General features: G+C 40.1%; 1 long non-coding RNA gene across 1 annotated transcript; it reads left to right on the forward strand.

Moving 5' to 3' along the window:
* Nucleotides 1-1,847: 1,847 nt before the first annotated feature.
* On the forward strand, nt 1,848-4,923 carry LOC133645724 (uncharacterized). The gene is made up of 3 exons (XR_009825193.1): nt 1,848-2,073; nt 2,965-3,019; nt 4,018-4,923. It is a non-coding gene; the product is annotated as an uncharacterized LOC133645724 (long non-coding RNA).
* The last annotated feature ends 8,805 nt before the right edge of the window (nt 4,924-13,728 follow it).

Genomic DNA, 13,728 nt, shown 5'->3' on the forward strand with positions numbered 1-13,728 from the left:
TGTAGTCCAGACCTGTTTCCCAATGAAAATGTGTGGCGCAATATGAAGCCTAAAATACCACAATGCAGACCCCGTTGAACAATTTAAGCTGTACATCGAGCAAGAATGGGAAATAATTCCACCGGAAAAGCTTCAAAAATTGGTCTCCTCAGTTCCCAAACTTATAAAAGCTTTTTCAGTCTAAAAGTCAATACATATTTATGATCATCCATATCATTTAGAACTATTTATTGCTAAGTGCAATATATATTATTTTTAATTAGGTAATAAGAATCTGAGATTATGAATGACTGATTGCTACAAAAACTCAGCTGTGCTAGCTGCTATATAGAAAAGGTGCTTGCTTAGTAAAATAAAAGAACTGATATTTTTACAAATGTGAATGTAGTTGAAATGTGTTTCAGACAATACATATGTTCAAAGTAATTGTTTGCTTGTATTTATTTAGGCAAAGGTAAGGAAATGAGCAAGTGAATTACAGTGAAATAGTTTGACTATCAAGTATATGTGTGAGGAACTCGCATGGCTGCCGTTTTGTGACCCCAAGATGCAAGAACCAGGAGAGCGATGAGAAGGTAAGATGAGTTTTAATCTCATGTAACAGAAAATAAAGCAGTCTTGTATTAATGTTCCAAACATAGAGTGTTTATCATCGAGCACTGAGGAGTGCTTGATACAAAGTATAAATAGGATACATGTTGATTGGCAGCAGGTGTGGACCGGCTGCCAATCAACGGCAGGTGAGGAAAAAACAGTGCTCAGCGGAACAAACAAGAAATATAACAAAATAAAAGCACTGACAGGAAGTAAATACCAAAACAAGAAAACAAACAGAAATGAAGTGACAGATCGTCACAGGACCAGATTCAAAGAACAGATTCCAGATGTTCCCTTGAAAAAATCCAAAAGTTACAGGAGGGCGGAGAGAGGACTTGGCGGAGGGTCGCCAGGCCAAGTGTCCCCGCAGTCAGCGAGGGAAAATCAGGTGGCGGCGATGCGTTGAACGCCGCTGGAACTGGCGAGGAGGGCGACCAGGGAACGGCCACATCAGTGGCTGACGAGGAGGAGGTTGCGCAGCCGGCAGCGACGATGACGACCATGAAGATGGCGGCGCCCTGCGAAAGCCCGCCAGAGATGATGTCGTGAGTGGAACCGCTGCCGACCAGGAAGATGGCGGTGTCTTGCGGAGTCCCGCCGATGATGAGGTAGATGGCGGCACCGTGCGAAGGCCCACCAGAGACGATGATGTCTCCGTGGGAGGAGACGATGGCAGGGATGACAGCGGCGTGTGCTTGGCTGCACCGCTGCCGGTAGTAGCCCCCCCTCCTCTAGGCGGCTGTCAGACGCTGTCCACCACTGGGCAAAGGAGTTCCGGGTTGTCGGTGTCCCCCGGTGCGTTACCCAGGGACGGGCGGTAGGGGGCCAGGACGAAGGAAAAGGACACGTCCCTCGCCGAGTCCCAGCAGGAGGCCAGGAGGGACATCACGGTGAGCTCCACTGGAGCCTTAGCCGGACTGGCAGGACGAGCGGGTGCTGGCATGATGAGCAGCCATGGTGCAGCTGCTGGAAGCCGCCTAGGAGCTGGAACGGGTGCTGGGGGTTCAGCCGGTGTTGGCGTCGTGGCGCCGCGACCAGCGTGCGACGCGGGGCTGCGACCGGCGTGCGACGCGGTGTGGGAACCGGAGGTCGGCGCGCCGGCACAGGCGATTGCCGTGGAGCCGGAACAAGACGCACAGTAGGTGACGGGGAAGATGGCGGCGGTGGCCGCGCCGGTCGGAGATCCGGAACCAGCGACTGAGCCGGGAGGAGGGAAGGCGGCGGTGGCCGCGCCGGTCGGAGAGCTGGAACCGACGGCCGAGGCAAAGGGAGAAGGTCTGAGCCTGCTGTGGGCTGGAACCGCACAAACCTAGCTTTTAAGTCCTCCAAGGATTGTGCGGTCCAGAATGTCGGCTGTGCATCGCCGACAGGGGTTCTCGCGAGGATACAATATTCTGGCTCGATGATACTGTGAGGCACTCGCATGGCTGCCGTTTTGTGACCCCAAGATGCAAGAACCAGGAGAGCGATGAGTAGGTAAGATGAGTTTTAATCTCACGTAATAGAAAATAAAGCAGTCTTGCATAAATGTTCCAAACATAGAGTGTTTATCATCGAGCACTGAGGAGTGCTTGAGACAAAGTATAAATAGGACACATGTTGATTGGCAGCAGGTGTGGACCGGCTGCCAATCAACGGCAGGTGAGGAAAAAACAGTGCTCAGCGGAACAAACATGAAATATAACAAATTAAGAGCACTGACAAAAAGTAAATACAAAAACAAGGAAACAAACAGAAATTAAATGACAGATCGTCACAATATGAGTAAAATGTTACCTCCAAAAAGTTTACAGTGACATGACTTTGCACAACTATATATATTTCATAAAGTATACTTTCTTTACATAAAATGTTGGATTACTAAGGTTTTAGCTACCAATTCTATTATTTTACCACTTTAGAAAACAATTTAAATTTGCAAATTCACACCCACGAAAGCACTTTCAGGCCCTTGGAAGATGACATTCTCCGCGAATTAATAGACTTATGCAGACTTGGTTTTGGCTGTGAAAGGTCAGTAATCATGTGGTGTAGAGATGGCATCTCTTCCATGACATTTTTCTGTCTGTAAGGCAACACATTTGTTTGGTGTGCTAAAATATCTGTAGGAATAAAGCTGACTGCAATTTGTTTGTTTTCATTTGCTGCTTATGTTCTGTGTCACAGAAGGGTGGACACTGGTGGATGACGCACATGACGGCAACTTTAGGATAGGATAGGATAAGATAGGATATACAAGAGGTCTGCAACATGTACTATCAAAAGAGACATTTTGCCGTCTCTTCCACTATAAAAAAAATAGTATAGAGCTGCAAAACGTAACACAGCTTATCAACTTTTAAAAGTGTTTTATTTTTTATTTTACAGGAAAACCAATCCATCCATTTGCATTTTTCATAAAGATGACCCCAAGACCCACAAGGTATGCCGTTTCCCATGCCCATGACATTGTCTCTACATTCTACCTGTTTATCACACCAGCAATTGAAAAAATAATCCTGGAGATGACAAATTTGGAGGGTTTTTGCAAATATGGAGACAGCTGGAAAAAGATGGATCAGACTGACCTGCAGGCCTTCTTCATAAAGAAATACAATCATGTGTGCTTACTGACTGTATCCCTGCCGACTGTATTGATCTATATTGATATATAATGTATACATTGTGTTTTTTATGTTGATTTGATAAAAAAAAAAAAAAAAAATTGGTTGGGGACCACTGCCGTAGCACACTAATGTGTTACTACCATAGAAAAAGTGTTCCTCTGTGTTTGCTCTTACAGTAACAATGTTGCTACAGCTTGGTTATTATACAGGTTACAAAACATTTATGAAGTAATGTTGACGGTTTTCTAATTAAATTTTAAAATAATTTAAAGATAGAATTGATTGCTCCCATCAACTGCATTGCTAGTCACCTAGAACAAGCCGATTTATATATGTTAGAAAGTAAAAAAATAAAAAATAATTTGGTCTTCTTGTCTCTCATAATGATTGTGAATGATAGATACATTCCAAAAAAAGTGCAGTTTCCCTTTAAAGTTGAAGTGAGGGAGACGACCTGGACATTGAGAGGCCTTTGAATCTCTAATAATGAGCCTGTCAGACTCACCACAGTTCTGTTGCTGGGTGCTTGTAAAGACGTGATCTAATTCTGTAAACCTCTCAAGCCTGTCCGTTTACTGCGTTACTCTTCCCTGTGGATCACGTTCTAATGTCAGCTGAGATTGCGTCGTCAGTTGTCAGTTGTCAGCTCGAGAGTATTCGGGAGTGAGGTGGCGGTCACAAGAGCTTTCCTGGCCTGTTAAAAAGCGTATGCTGGAAAAATTAGCAGTACGGTGGAGCCAAAGTCAAGTCAAAACCATTAACAGTCTGATACCCAACGTTTGTGGTAAAGATACCTTATTTTCTGTGTCTCCAGAGCAAGATCAACACACACGTCGGTGAAGCTACCAAAGCACTAAGTGCTTTAGCAGAGAGGACTTGGTTGGCTGATGTCCACAGAGAGGTTTATGCAGCGCTATGCTTGCACATTTTCCATTTGAATGTTCAGATGACAATAAATATCCCTCTCGTTTTCTCATGAGATACTGAGCAAGAGGTAAAATGTTATGTTGCCCTGCAAGATTGAATTAGCATTTAGAGCCTGGCAAGAAGTTATTGTTTTATATACCTGTGCCGCTCACACTACTAAGAGGGAGGAAACTGGGGTCTTTAACCTGCAGCACTTGTACTTACTGATTGTATAGGATGTTAGAAATGCTGATACTTCCCTTTTCTAGTACATACATATGCCCTGCACAAGCATATTTACATTAGATCCAGTCTGCAGCCACGTTTACATCCTGGAAAAATCTATATTCTTGGAAAAGGCATTTTGAAGAAAAAGTGAATTCCACTTGAAGTCCACGTGTGTCTTTATTGCACATGCTGTCTCCATGTTCTGACTTTCAATCAACAGACACATTTCATCCCCAGTGGAGAACTGTGCTGTAAACACAAGCATACGGTAAAGGAGTTCATTATTCCAACTGAGTTTGAAAACAACTCACTGCGGTTCTGACATTTTTTGAGCGGGAGATCATTTTCGAAGCAGCCCGCCGCACTAAATGAACAGCTGATTATGAAAGTTATTGATTTTGCAGGTTTGTCGGCTTTGCACTCATCAAAAAATCCTATGCATTGCAGGGGGCCCAAAAGAGCGGCAAAAAGGCTCCACACAGGAGGCAGATCCCTGCGTGTTAATCCTTCAGTTTTCCAGAAGGCTTATTTGGAGCGTGGGTCAAATCTGTTGAGTAGACTTTTGGCTGTTAGTTCCCCTATTACTGTTGAGGTATAGGCACAATCAGCTTTTCCATGTGGTGGACATTCCAGACCACATCTGCTTCCAATAAATCTTCACGTCCAGCTGTTTCAGACCTTCTTGTATATTATTGGCTACAAAACTTTTCCTAATCATTCCATTGACGCTATAATGTATGTGGGAATCGGCAACCATAATTTTAAATATCCTTTACTGAGCTCAACATAGCTGACTGTATTTATTTTCATAATTGAAAATGTGAGCTAAAAATTCAAATTCTCTCAGGAATTTTGTGTGAATGCACAAAAATGTTGTCACTATCTGATTTCTGGCTCAGTAAGTAGCAGTAGTAACGGTACGCTGCAATCACGGTTCAGTATGTACTTTAGTATTGTTATATACTGTTTGGTTCATTTTCAGTACAGTAAATGAACAAAATACAAAACAAATCTGCTTAGCGTATGTGTATGAATGTATGTATTTGTGTGGAAGTATAATACGGATATAAATAATTACAAAATAATAGAGCAGGTGCAACAGTAACAGTTTGAACCCAGTGAATTACTTGATTTTTTCTCAAATTAATGCTCCATTTTTGTAATTTTTTATGGAGAGTTGGTGCTGGATGTTTTTACAGGAGTCAAATTACTATCAGCATGTGTTTATACCCTTTGTTCTCAACAACTGAAATCTGATGCTATTAAAACACCAATTGCATCCATCAAAAGGGAGGCACTTTTCAAATACAGCTGGAAGCTGTGTTTGCACTACGTGAACTTTTTTCCGTGCTGCAGTGGCGTTCACATTGCCGTGGTGTCGTTTCATATGAGTAAACATGTTAAATGTGGTGCCAAAAGCATACGCGATCTCTGCTTAACAATGGCGACATACTGCCTTCACCTTGGCTTATCGACTTAATTTTTTTGACGGTTTAAGTATTCCACTGAGAAGGTGACGGGTTTTCAAACAGTAGATGTTAACGATAGTAGAGAGTTTTCAAGTTCTTTAGCAGTATTGCTAGCCATGCTCCTGCTGGGCAAATGCTGGGCTGTGCAGCGCATTTATCTTTTTTAATGAGTAGACGTGTGGCTTCTACTTCCTGTTCCTTAGACGTTGTGTACAATGTGGAATATTTCTGTTCTGTATTTGTTATTAATAATCCTTATGATGCCAGGACATCAATGCCACATCACTGCTGAGTACAAAAAGATGTCCAGAAATATGGTTGTGATTCGAGTTTGGACTGGTAAAAAATAATACAGTCACACATTTGCTTCCACTGAAAGATGATGATGAAAAAATCGATGCACAATTGGTGCTCAATAGCATTGATATTTGATTTGTATCATTGCCACAATTAATAAATTGGGCGTTGCTTTACTTCATTGTTAGAATGATGCAGAGTAATGCTGAAATTGTTTTCATTCATTATTGAATGTCATATAAACAAAAGCCTGAAACTTGTCAAAAAGATTTATAATGTCAGCAAATAATCATGTCCTACCTTGTCACTAGCCCAAGGCTAGCGCCAAATACCCTCAGAGCTTTTCCACTCGTGTTATCGACCGCACGTGCACTACACGTGCACTGGGAGGCAGATGTGAGAAAGTGATACAATCAGCATCTGCTATCACTGGCTGCTGCTTTACCTCTGTGAAAAGATGAAATTAGATTAAGATTAGAAGCCTCAAATATCCAAACGTGATCCTCGTATGTTGAGATCTACAGAGGGTCATGGTAACTCTATGGAGATTATTACCAAAACACTCAATTTAATATCATTTACATCACATTGAATCTATCTTAATGCACCACCACAATGGAGTTGAAAGAAAACATTCAACATATGATGGAAGGGTAGAATTTCAGCTTTTAGAGGTTTTACAAAAATTGGTATTTTACTGTTTAGGTGTCGTACAGCTAATTCATGCTAGACTATTTCCATTTCCAGGGGCCATAAGTGACATAATTTTACATATAATCTCAAATAAAAATAAATAAACTTTTTAATTAACCTCAGAGTCGTCGTGATTTTGCTCAACAAAATCAAGTAATTTGAAGCGTGTCTCTAATGAGTGCCAAGTCAAAACACAATGGCATTAGCAGCTGTGGCTGTGGACAAACTCCCAGTTTTCTATTAACTCCACAATATGTAAATAACTTCATTTGAAGTATCAACCAATAGTCGTCAGCCTGCAGCAGCTTCATCTATCCCTGCGTATGCTTTAAAAAATAGGGCTTTAGTTTTCAGGGTTCACCACGATACAATACAATGAACAATACATGGCTCATGATAACGATAGTATCTCGATATGGCGATACTGTAACTAATTTTAATAACCTGCGATATATATCTGTTTGCAGGAGTGCAACAAAAACAAACAACTTATATATTTAAAATATTTATCTTTGCCATATTGATATTTTCATCACACTGCTACAGTAGTTTGAAGTGTTGTTTTCCTTATTAAAAACAATGATGCTAAAGTCATAGCCCGCATTCAAGATGGCTAAATAGTGTGCGTCGTACAGCTAATACATCATCGGTTTTGTTGCTGCTGTGTTGTGTAATCTACTTGTAAAAAATAAATGACTATGTGACAAAAAGGGCAACAGTTTCGTTTACACTTTCTCATGCACTCTAACATCATTATTCAAGTTTTAACAATTAGGTTGTTATGTATAATGAGTTTTAAAATTACGGAAAAAAAGACTATTACTCTAGTAATTTATAATAATTGTCTGCTTCCAATTAACGCCCGTCCTCTTTGTGGTATAGGTAAATAACTGGAGCTACAATTACAGCTTTTTACGGTAAATTAATTCTGGTGTTATATAAGGGCAAACTCATTAAAACTCTGGCAGAAACGTTTAAACACAAGTGCTGTGCTGTGATTCATTTTGTTGTATAGTTTAAATTGAGTGCAAAAAACATCATAAAAATGATGATGTTATATAATTAAAAAAAAGTCCTGTGCTATCATCTTCTTCATGGGATGGCAGAACTCCTTTGACTCATTTGGATTTTGGAACTATTTCAAGTTGCTTTGGATGGGTGGCTCACTAGACGGGCTGCGATAACAGAACCATGCAGTCTCTCACCAGTTGTTTGTGTTTTCACCGGCAATCCTTTACACATTCCATCCCAATTTGCATGTTTATTACGTTTGGTCGATGAAGATTAGACTAATTAGTAATGCTCTCTATATACTGGCTGTCTTTAATCACAGGGTGTTTGAACTAAACATGTCCGTCTTGAATCCAGATCTAGATTTACACACAATTTAAAATATATATTCCAGGGCATAGATGTGCATCCAGAACATGTTAAAGTATTTTACATATGAGGAGGAGCATTTCAGCAAATACATTTACAAATACATACACTGAAACAGTGAGAGCATATTTCAGCTGACAGATAATTGCATTTAGAACGTCCTCGTCAAAGAGTTCAACCTCCACTGGGGGACAGACAAATTCTCAGATGTCAGAAGAGAAAGGACTGACTCCGCCGTTAATGAGAGTAACGTCGCCGATCTTTACTGATTCCGCGAATCCTTGAAGTAAAATTGTTATAAATGTAAGTTAGAAGCAGAAGCAGAAGCTTTATTTGTCCATTCTTAACATGTACAAGACACATAAGAACTGAAATTACATTTTCGTCACAATCCCGCTAAGAGCAGACATACGTTACAGGGAGACAAGACGGGACCGCCAATGGATCAGCCACTTAGGGCGCTCCTTAAAAAGGTGGGAAAAAGGTGACATTGGGGAAGGGGGGAAGAGTAAAAAAAATATCAGTCTGAGGCTGGACCCTCAGAATGGTCCAGACTGAGTCCGAGAAAAAAAAACTCACATAGCATGGCACACATAAACATGGTACATGTAATCACAAACAACTCGCAACAGAGTCATCCAACAGGACCTTGGAGGCCGGCAGCTGCTGTTGAGCGCTACTCAGCCCCCACAACCCCGGAGGAATTAAGCAGTGGTGAAGGCGTTGATTTGGGGAGGGGTGTGTGCGTGCATGTATGCCCAATTAACTTGGGTGAGATGTTGGAATTGTCTTTATGGGCCGAGGCCGGCCCCAAGAGTTCAAGAGTCCGACCCAGGTGCTTTTGGAAAAAAAAGGGAAGGTCAAAAGCGTCCATCTTTGAGGAGTCCTCAGGGGAGTGTTTTCAAACAGCCTGTTCCTCAAGGCCATTCGAGGGAGTCAAATCGTAGATTAAGATGTTGTTTTTTCTTCGAGCAGTCAAAACAATGACATTCCTGCTCTGTATGCTGGCTCTGACAATTCCAATTTATTCTTTCTCTAACTTCATCAAGATGGAATCCACCTTGCGATTCAAATCAGTAATCGCTCCAGTCTGTGATCCCACAGCACGACCCAATCCTTCCATTGCGTTGAACAGCCTGTTGGCCCCTTGAGTGGCTGCCATCGTCTACCGAATTTGACGATACACCAGAGCAATGCCCAGCCCAATCAGCAAATGCCCTGCGATCACAGCTCCAAATAGGTAGATGTCTTCCACGTCCTCGATGGAAAGGACTGAGAGGCACATGATTGTCCAAGTATTCCAGGAATCTCTCACGTACCCCGCAGCAATGGTTCCATCAGGGCAGCCAGGCTCCCCCGAACCTCTTTTCCTTGTCGAAAAGACTGTGTCAATTGCGCCGAGAGTCCAGTTGATCAAATTCATTTTGATGTTTAGATTTGAGGACAGCTCAAGAAAAGAGGCTTCAAAAAGTTCAGACAAAGACAAGGACACAAGAAAGCAAGCGGGAAGGAGGAGGAGCAGGGAAAAATGCGACCACCCTCACCAAGAGGCAAGACAGAAAGTTAGCTCTAATTGTTAGTTAGTTGTAATTGTTCTACAGTTTCTTAAGTGTGGGAAAATAGTGAGGTCACTAGAAATAGTTTAGGTTTATAAATTTCAATATTTTCAAAATAATTAGCCTTTAAAAATCATCCAAACACCTGCATTGAGGTTTTATATACATGATGTAAGTATATAGACCCTTTCCAAAAATATTTTAGTATCATGGAAAAGTGTATGTATTTCCATAATTCCATTCAAAACGTTTAACTTCCACAGATTATATATTCAAATCCCACAATTTAAACAATTTCTAATATTTAGTTGTTTATTTGTACATAATTTGGGCTTCCAGCTCATAAAACTCACAAAAACAGGATTTCCAAAAATTACAATACTGTGACGAAATCACCATTTACTTCTCAGTTTTTGCAAAAAAATAAAAAATTAGCATCACATCAAATCAATCAAAAAATGGTCTGAATGTGGTGTTTTTTGAAGCAGTGAACCCCGCCCCATTCCACTCTTTCTGAATCTCCGCCAGATTCATAAATCTTCTCTGTTTGATAATCCGCAGAAGGCCACAGTCAGCTCTTCTGCTGGTGCATCTTCTCCTGCCACATTTTGCCCTTCCACTACATTATCCATTGAACAGCCAGCCTCCTTAGCTAAGAACTTTTGTGGCTTTCATCCTATGGAGGGTATCAATGATGGTCTTATGGCCGGTTGTCAAGTCGTATATGTAATGTAGTAACAGTCACATTTATTGTAACATTTAATATTTGCTTATTTTGATCGTTTTAAGCATAATCTCAAAAACGCATCAAACATTTGCTTTTTTTTTCTTCATCTCTGATACTCACTGCAGACTTCATGAGAGCCAACAAACATAATAAAACATCACTTACTGTGAAATGTCTGCTGTCATTAGAATGCCAACTACTGGGATGTTCATATATTCCCATTTAGGTGAAGAATGACTCATAATCCTCATGAAGAAGGGGGTGGGGGAAAACAAGTGTCTTTTCGTGTCATCCTCTCCAGTTTCAGGGCCTATATGGCTTTCAAAGTGTACCAACTTGTCGGAATACCTACTCAGACATCTCATGTCCAGGTGAGATGAATGAATTTATGGTCTACAATAAACTCCCAAGAAGCAAGGACGCGGGAAAGCAGCAGACCACTCGATGATGTACACATAGGCACACACACAGCGCTGCTATAAATAGTTGGTCTGCATTAGCACTTGTAATAACAATATCACTAATATTTGGTAAATATAAAGTTACTAATAAAGTCACAAAATGTAAACGGAGTATTGTTCAGCGGGTTTGAATGGTTATTTATTGGACTTTATGGGCGATAGGCAAAATTACAAAACATTTGCAATTCTCTTTAAGATCTGTCTCCCTTCAAAAAGCCATACATCCCATTTCTATTGTTTTCTCATCTGGCCAGTGCAGGTGTGGGTGGCAATGAGAACGAACCCATACACTCAAATTGTTCCTAAAGAATGTTGTATTTATAAAAGTCACATCCTTGAAGTTTGGATTAGCATTGTGAGCCAATATAAACTGAACTATGAAGAGCCATGTGAGCGGTTTGAAAGTATAATTCTTCTACTCAATAAATTGCTTTAGTGTCCTCAGTCTTCCCTATAAGTTATTGCATTATAGTGAAGCAAGCAAAGCTTACATAACATAACAAGACATGAAGAGTGAAGAGTAGTTTTGCTTGGCAAATCATTATGGAAAATGACAGCGGGGCTGTCTTCTATCCCAGTGGTCCCCAACCTTTTTGTAGCTGCGGACCGATCAACTCTTGAAAATTTGTATTGATCTATATTGATGTATAATGTATATATTCTGTTTTTTATGTTGATTTAATAAAAAATAAAAAATATATTTATATATTTAATTTTAATTTTTTAAATTTTATTTCTTGTGCGGCCCGGTACCAATTAGTACACGGACCGGTACCGGGCCGTGGCCCGGTGGTTGGGGACCACTGTTCTATCCTATTCCTACTGCACCAAAATATTTACTAAACTGCAAGTCCTCAAAAATCCTTTGAGTTCACGTGCCAGTCAGATTCTTGACAAGTTGTTTACTTTTTATATTTGGTTTTAACATTTAATGGTTTTAATTCAAGAGAGAATGTGACGACGAGGGCTTTAATTTGAGCTGGCCAGGACATTGCCTGAAAGTCTTTTTTTCAAATCAGGGTACAAATTCGGAATGTAATGATGAATGTGTAAACACAAAGCATAGCATTTACATTTAAATAGTAGAAAGCTCACTGCCGAGAATCTGCTTGGTATATTAAGAAATGAATTGTCACGGTAGTTAAGAGACAGGCACTTGAACAAGCCAAAAAGTAGAGAGGAAGTTTATCAGAAACAATGCTAACAATGATACACATGCTAGCTAGCTTGCTATACACATACACATCGTCAATGTTTTTTTAAACATTTAAAAACACATATTTCAATCAGACCTAACGAGTGGAAACATGATCATTAAGGATGCTCCAACAACCAGCTTCTTCATTGAGAGGGATTTGGACACCAAAGCTCCCTGCTCTAACTGCCTCTGCAGTTAAGACCAATTTAGAGATGTGCGGATCGATACTTAAATATCGATCCCGCCTCTCCCAAATTCTTACACTCATAAACAATCCTTAAATCAAAATATCAATACTTTTGATACTTAGGTTATTTGAGAAAATGTACAGTGTGTACATAATACATACTATATATGACACTACACTATTCTCAGATAGGCAAACAAAAAGCCTAGATGCATTCATGTAAAGCTTCCTAAATAATTGTGTCATTTAATTATACATAAAAATTACAATTAAACAACAATTGCGAATTTTGTTTATTTAAGAAAAGTACTGGCAGTTAAAATGAGTCACTCAGCATTTCCTTTTATTGTAGGCTATTTGGAGACACTACATAAAGAGTTGAAAATAAATAAAGTTGAGATAGGCTCCAGCACCCCCCGCGACCCCGAAAGGGACAATGGATGGATGGAATGCATTCAGTGCAGAATAACGCCATCATTTGTTTCACCCTGGGATTTTATATAGTTTGAAGAGGATTGCCCAAGAGCAGCAACATTTGAAATACACTACTTTTTAAATGTTATCAGACAAATTATGTTTATTTGCAAAAAGTATCGGTATCGTTCATACCAGCCTGAATTTTACCCGGTATCGGATCAGATAGAAAATTAGTGGTATTGCACATCCCTACCAATCAATCACTGTCCACTAATGTAAGTGACACTTCAAACAAGTTAATCGCAGATCACCTTGATACTCCTTTTGACCCTGTTTTAACCCATTTGGGAATTACTTTACACAACTTCTATCTGAAAATACACTTTTCACAAATACTTGACTTCATATGCATTGTTTAATAGCTGATATTCAACATACAGTGCATAACATAAGTACAGTATAATGTATTGCTGTCAGGTAGGGGTTTGTGTTGCATGGCTGTACAGTAGCAGCCGTGCAACGTCAACACAAGCTGCAGCAATGACCTTGAAACTCGAGAGTCTCCCAGGAGAAAAGAGGGATTCTAATAAATCCTTCAGTCGGTGAAGTGGGCGCTCCATAAAAACTGGCCTCCATGAAACAAACTAAGCATGCACTAGCAGAGATGTCACCGTTAACTTCTACTATGGCTACTTCTCTATTCCATCATATTGCCAATATTAATTGTTGGAGAGTAAACGTTTCAGTGATACATTTTTTTGTTACATTATTATTTATTATGCTGTTTAAAATATTTATATTGTGAATTTATATTGTTATTTTTGCATAATCCTCACTAACAATGGTAGTTTGGATAAGTATAACATTTAAAAACAATTATTGCTCATGGTGAGTCAGTCAGATTTCAAATGGATGATGAAGATGCAGCTCAGAGGTACAGTAAGATGTTAAAACCTTGTCAGGATGTGTACACAGTAGTCATAATATTTGGCTCCAGGTGTTGACA

This window comes from Entelurus aequoreus, linkage group LG03 (genome assembly GCF_033978785.1).
Source record: "Entelurus aequoreus isolate RoL-2023_Sb linkage group LG03, RoL_Eaeq_v1.1, whole genome shotgun sequence".
Taxonomy (NCBI): domain Eukaryota; kingdom Metazoa; phylum Chordata; class Actinopteri; order Syngnathiformes; family Syngnathidae; genus Entelurus; species Entelurus aequoreus.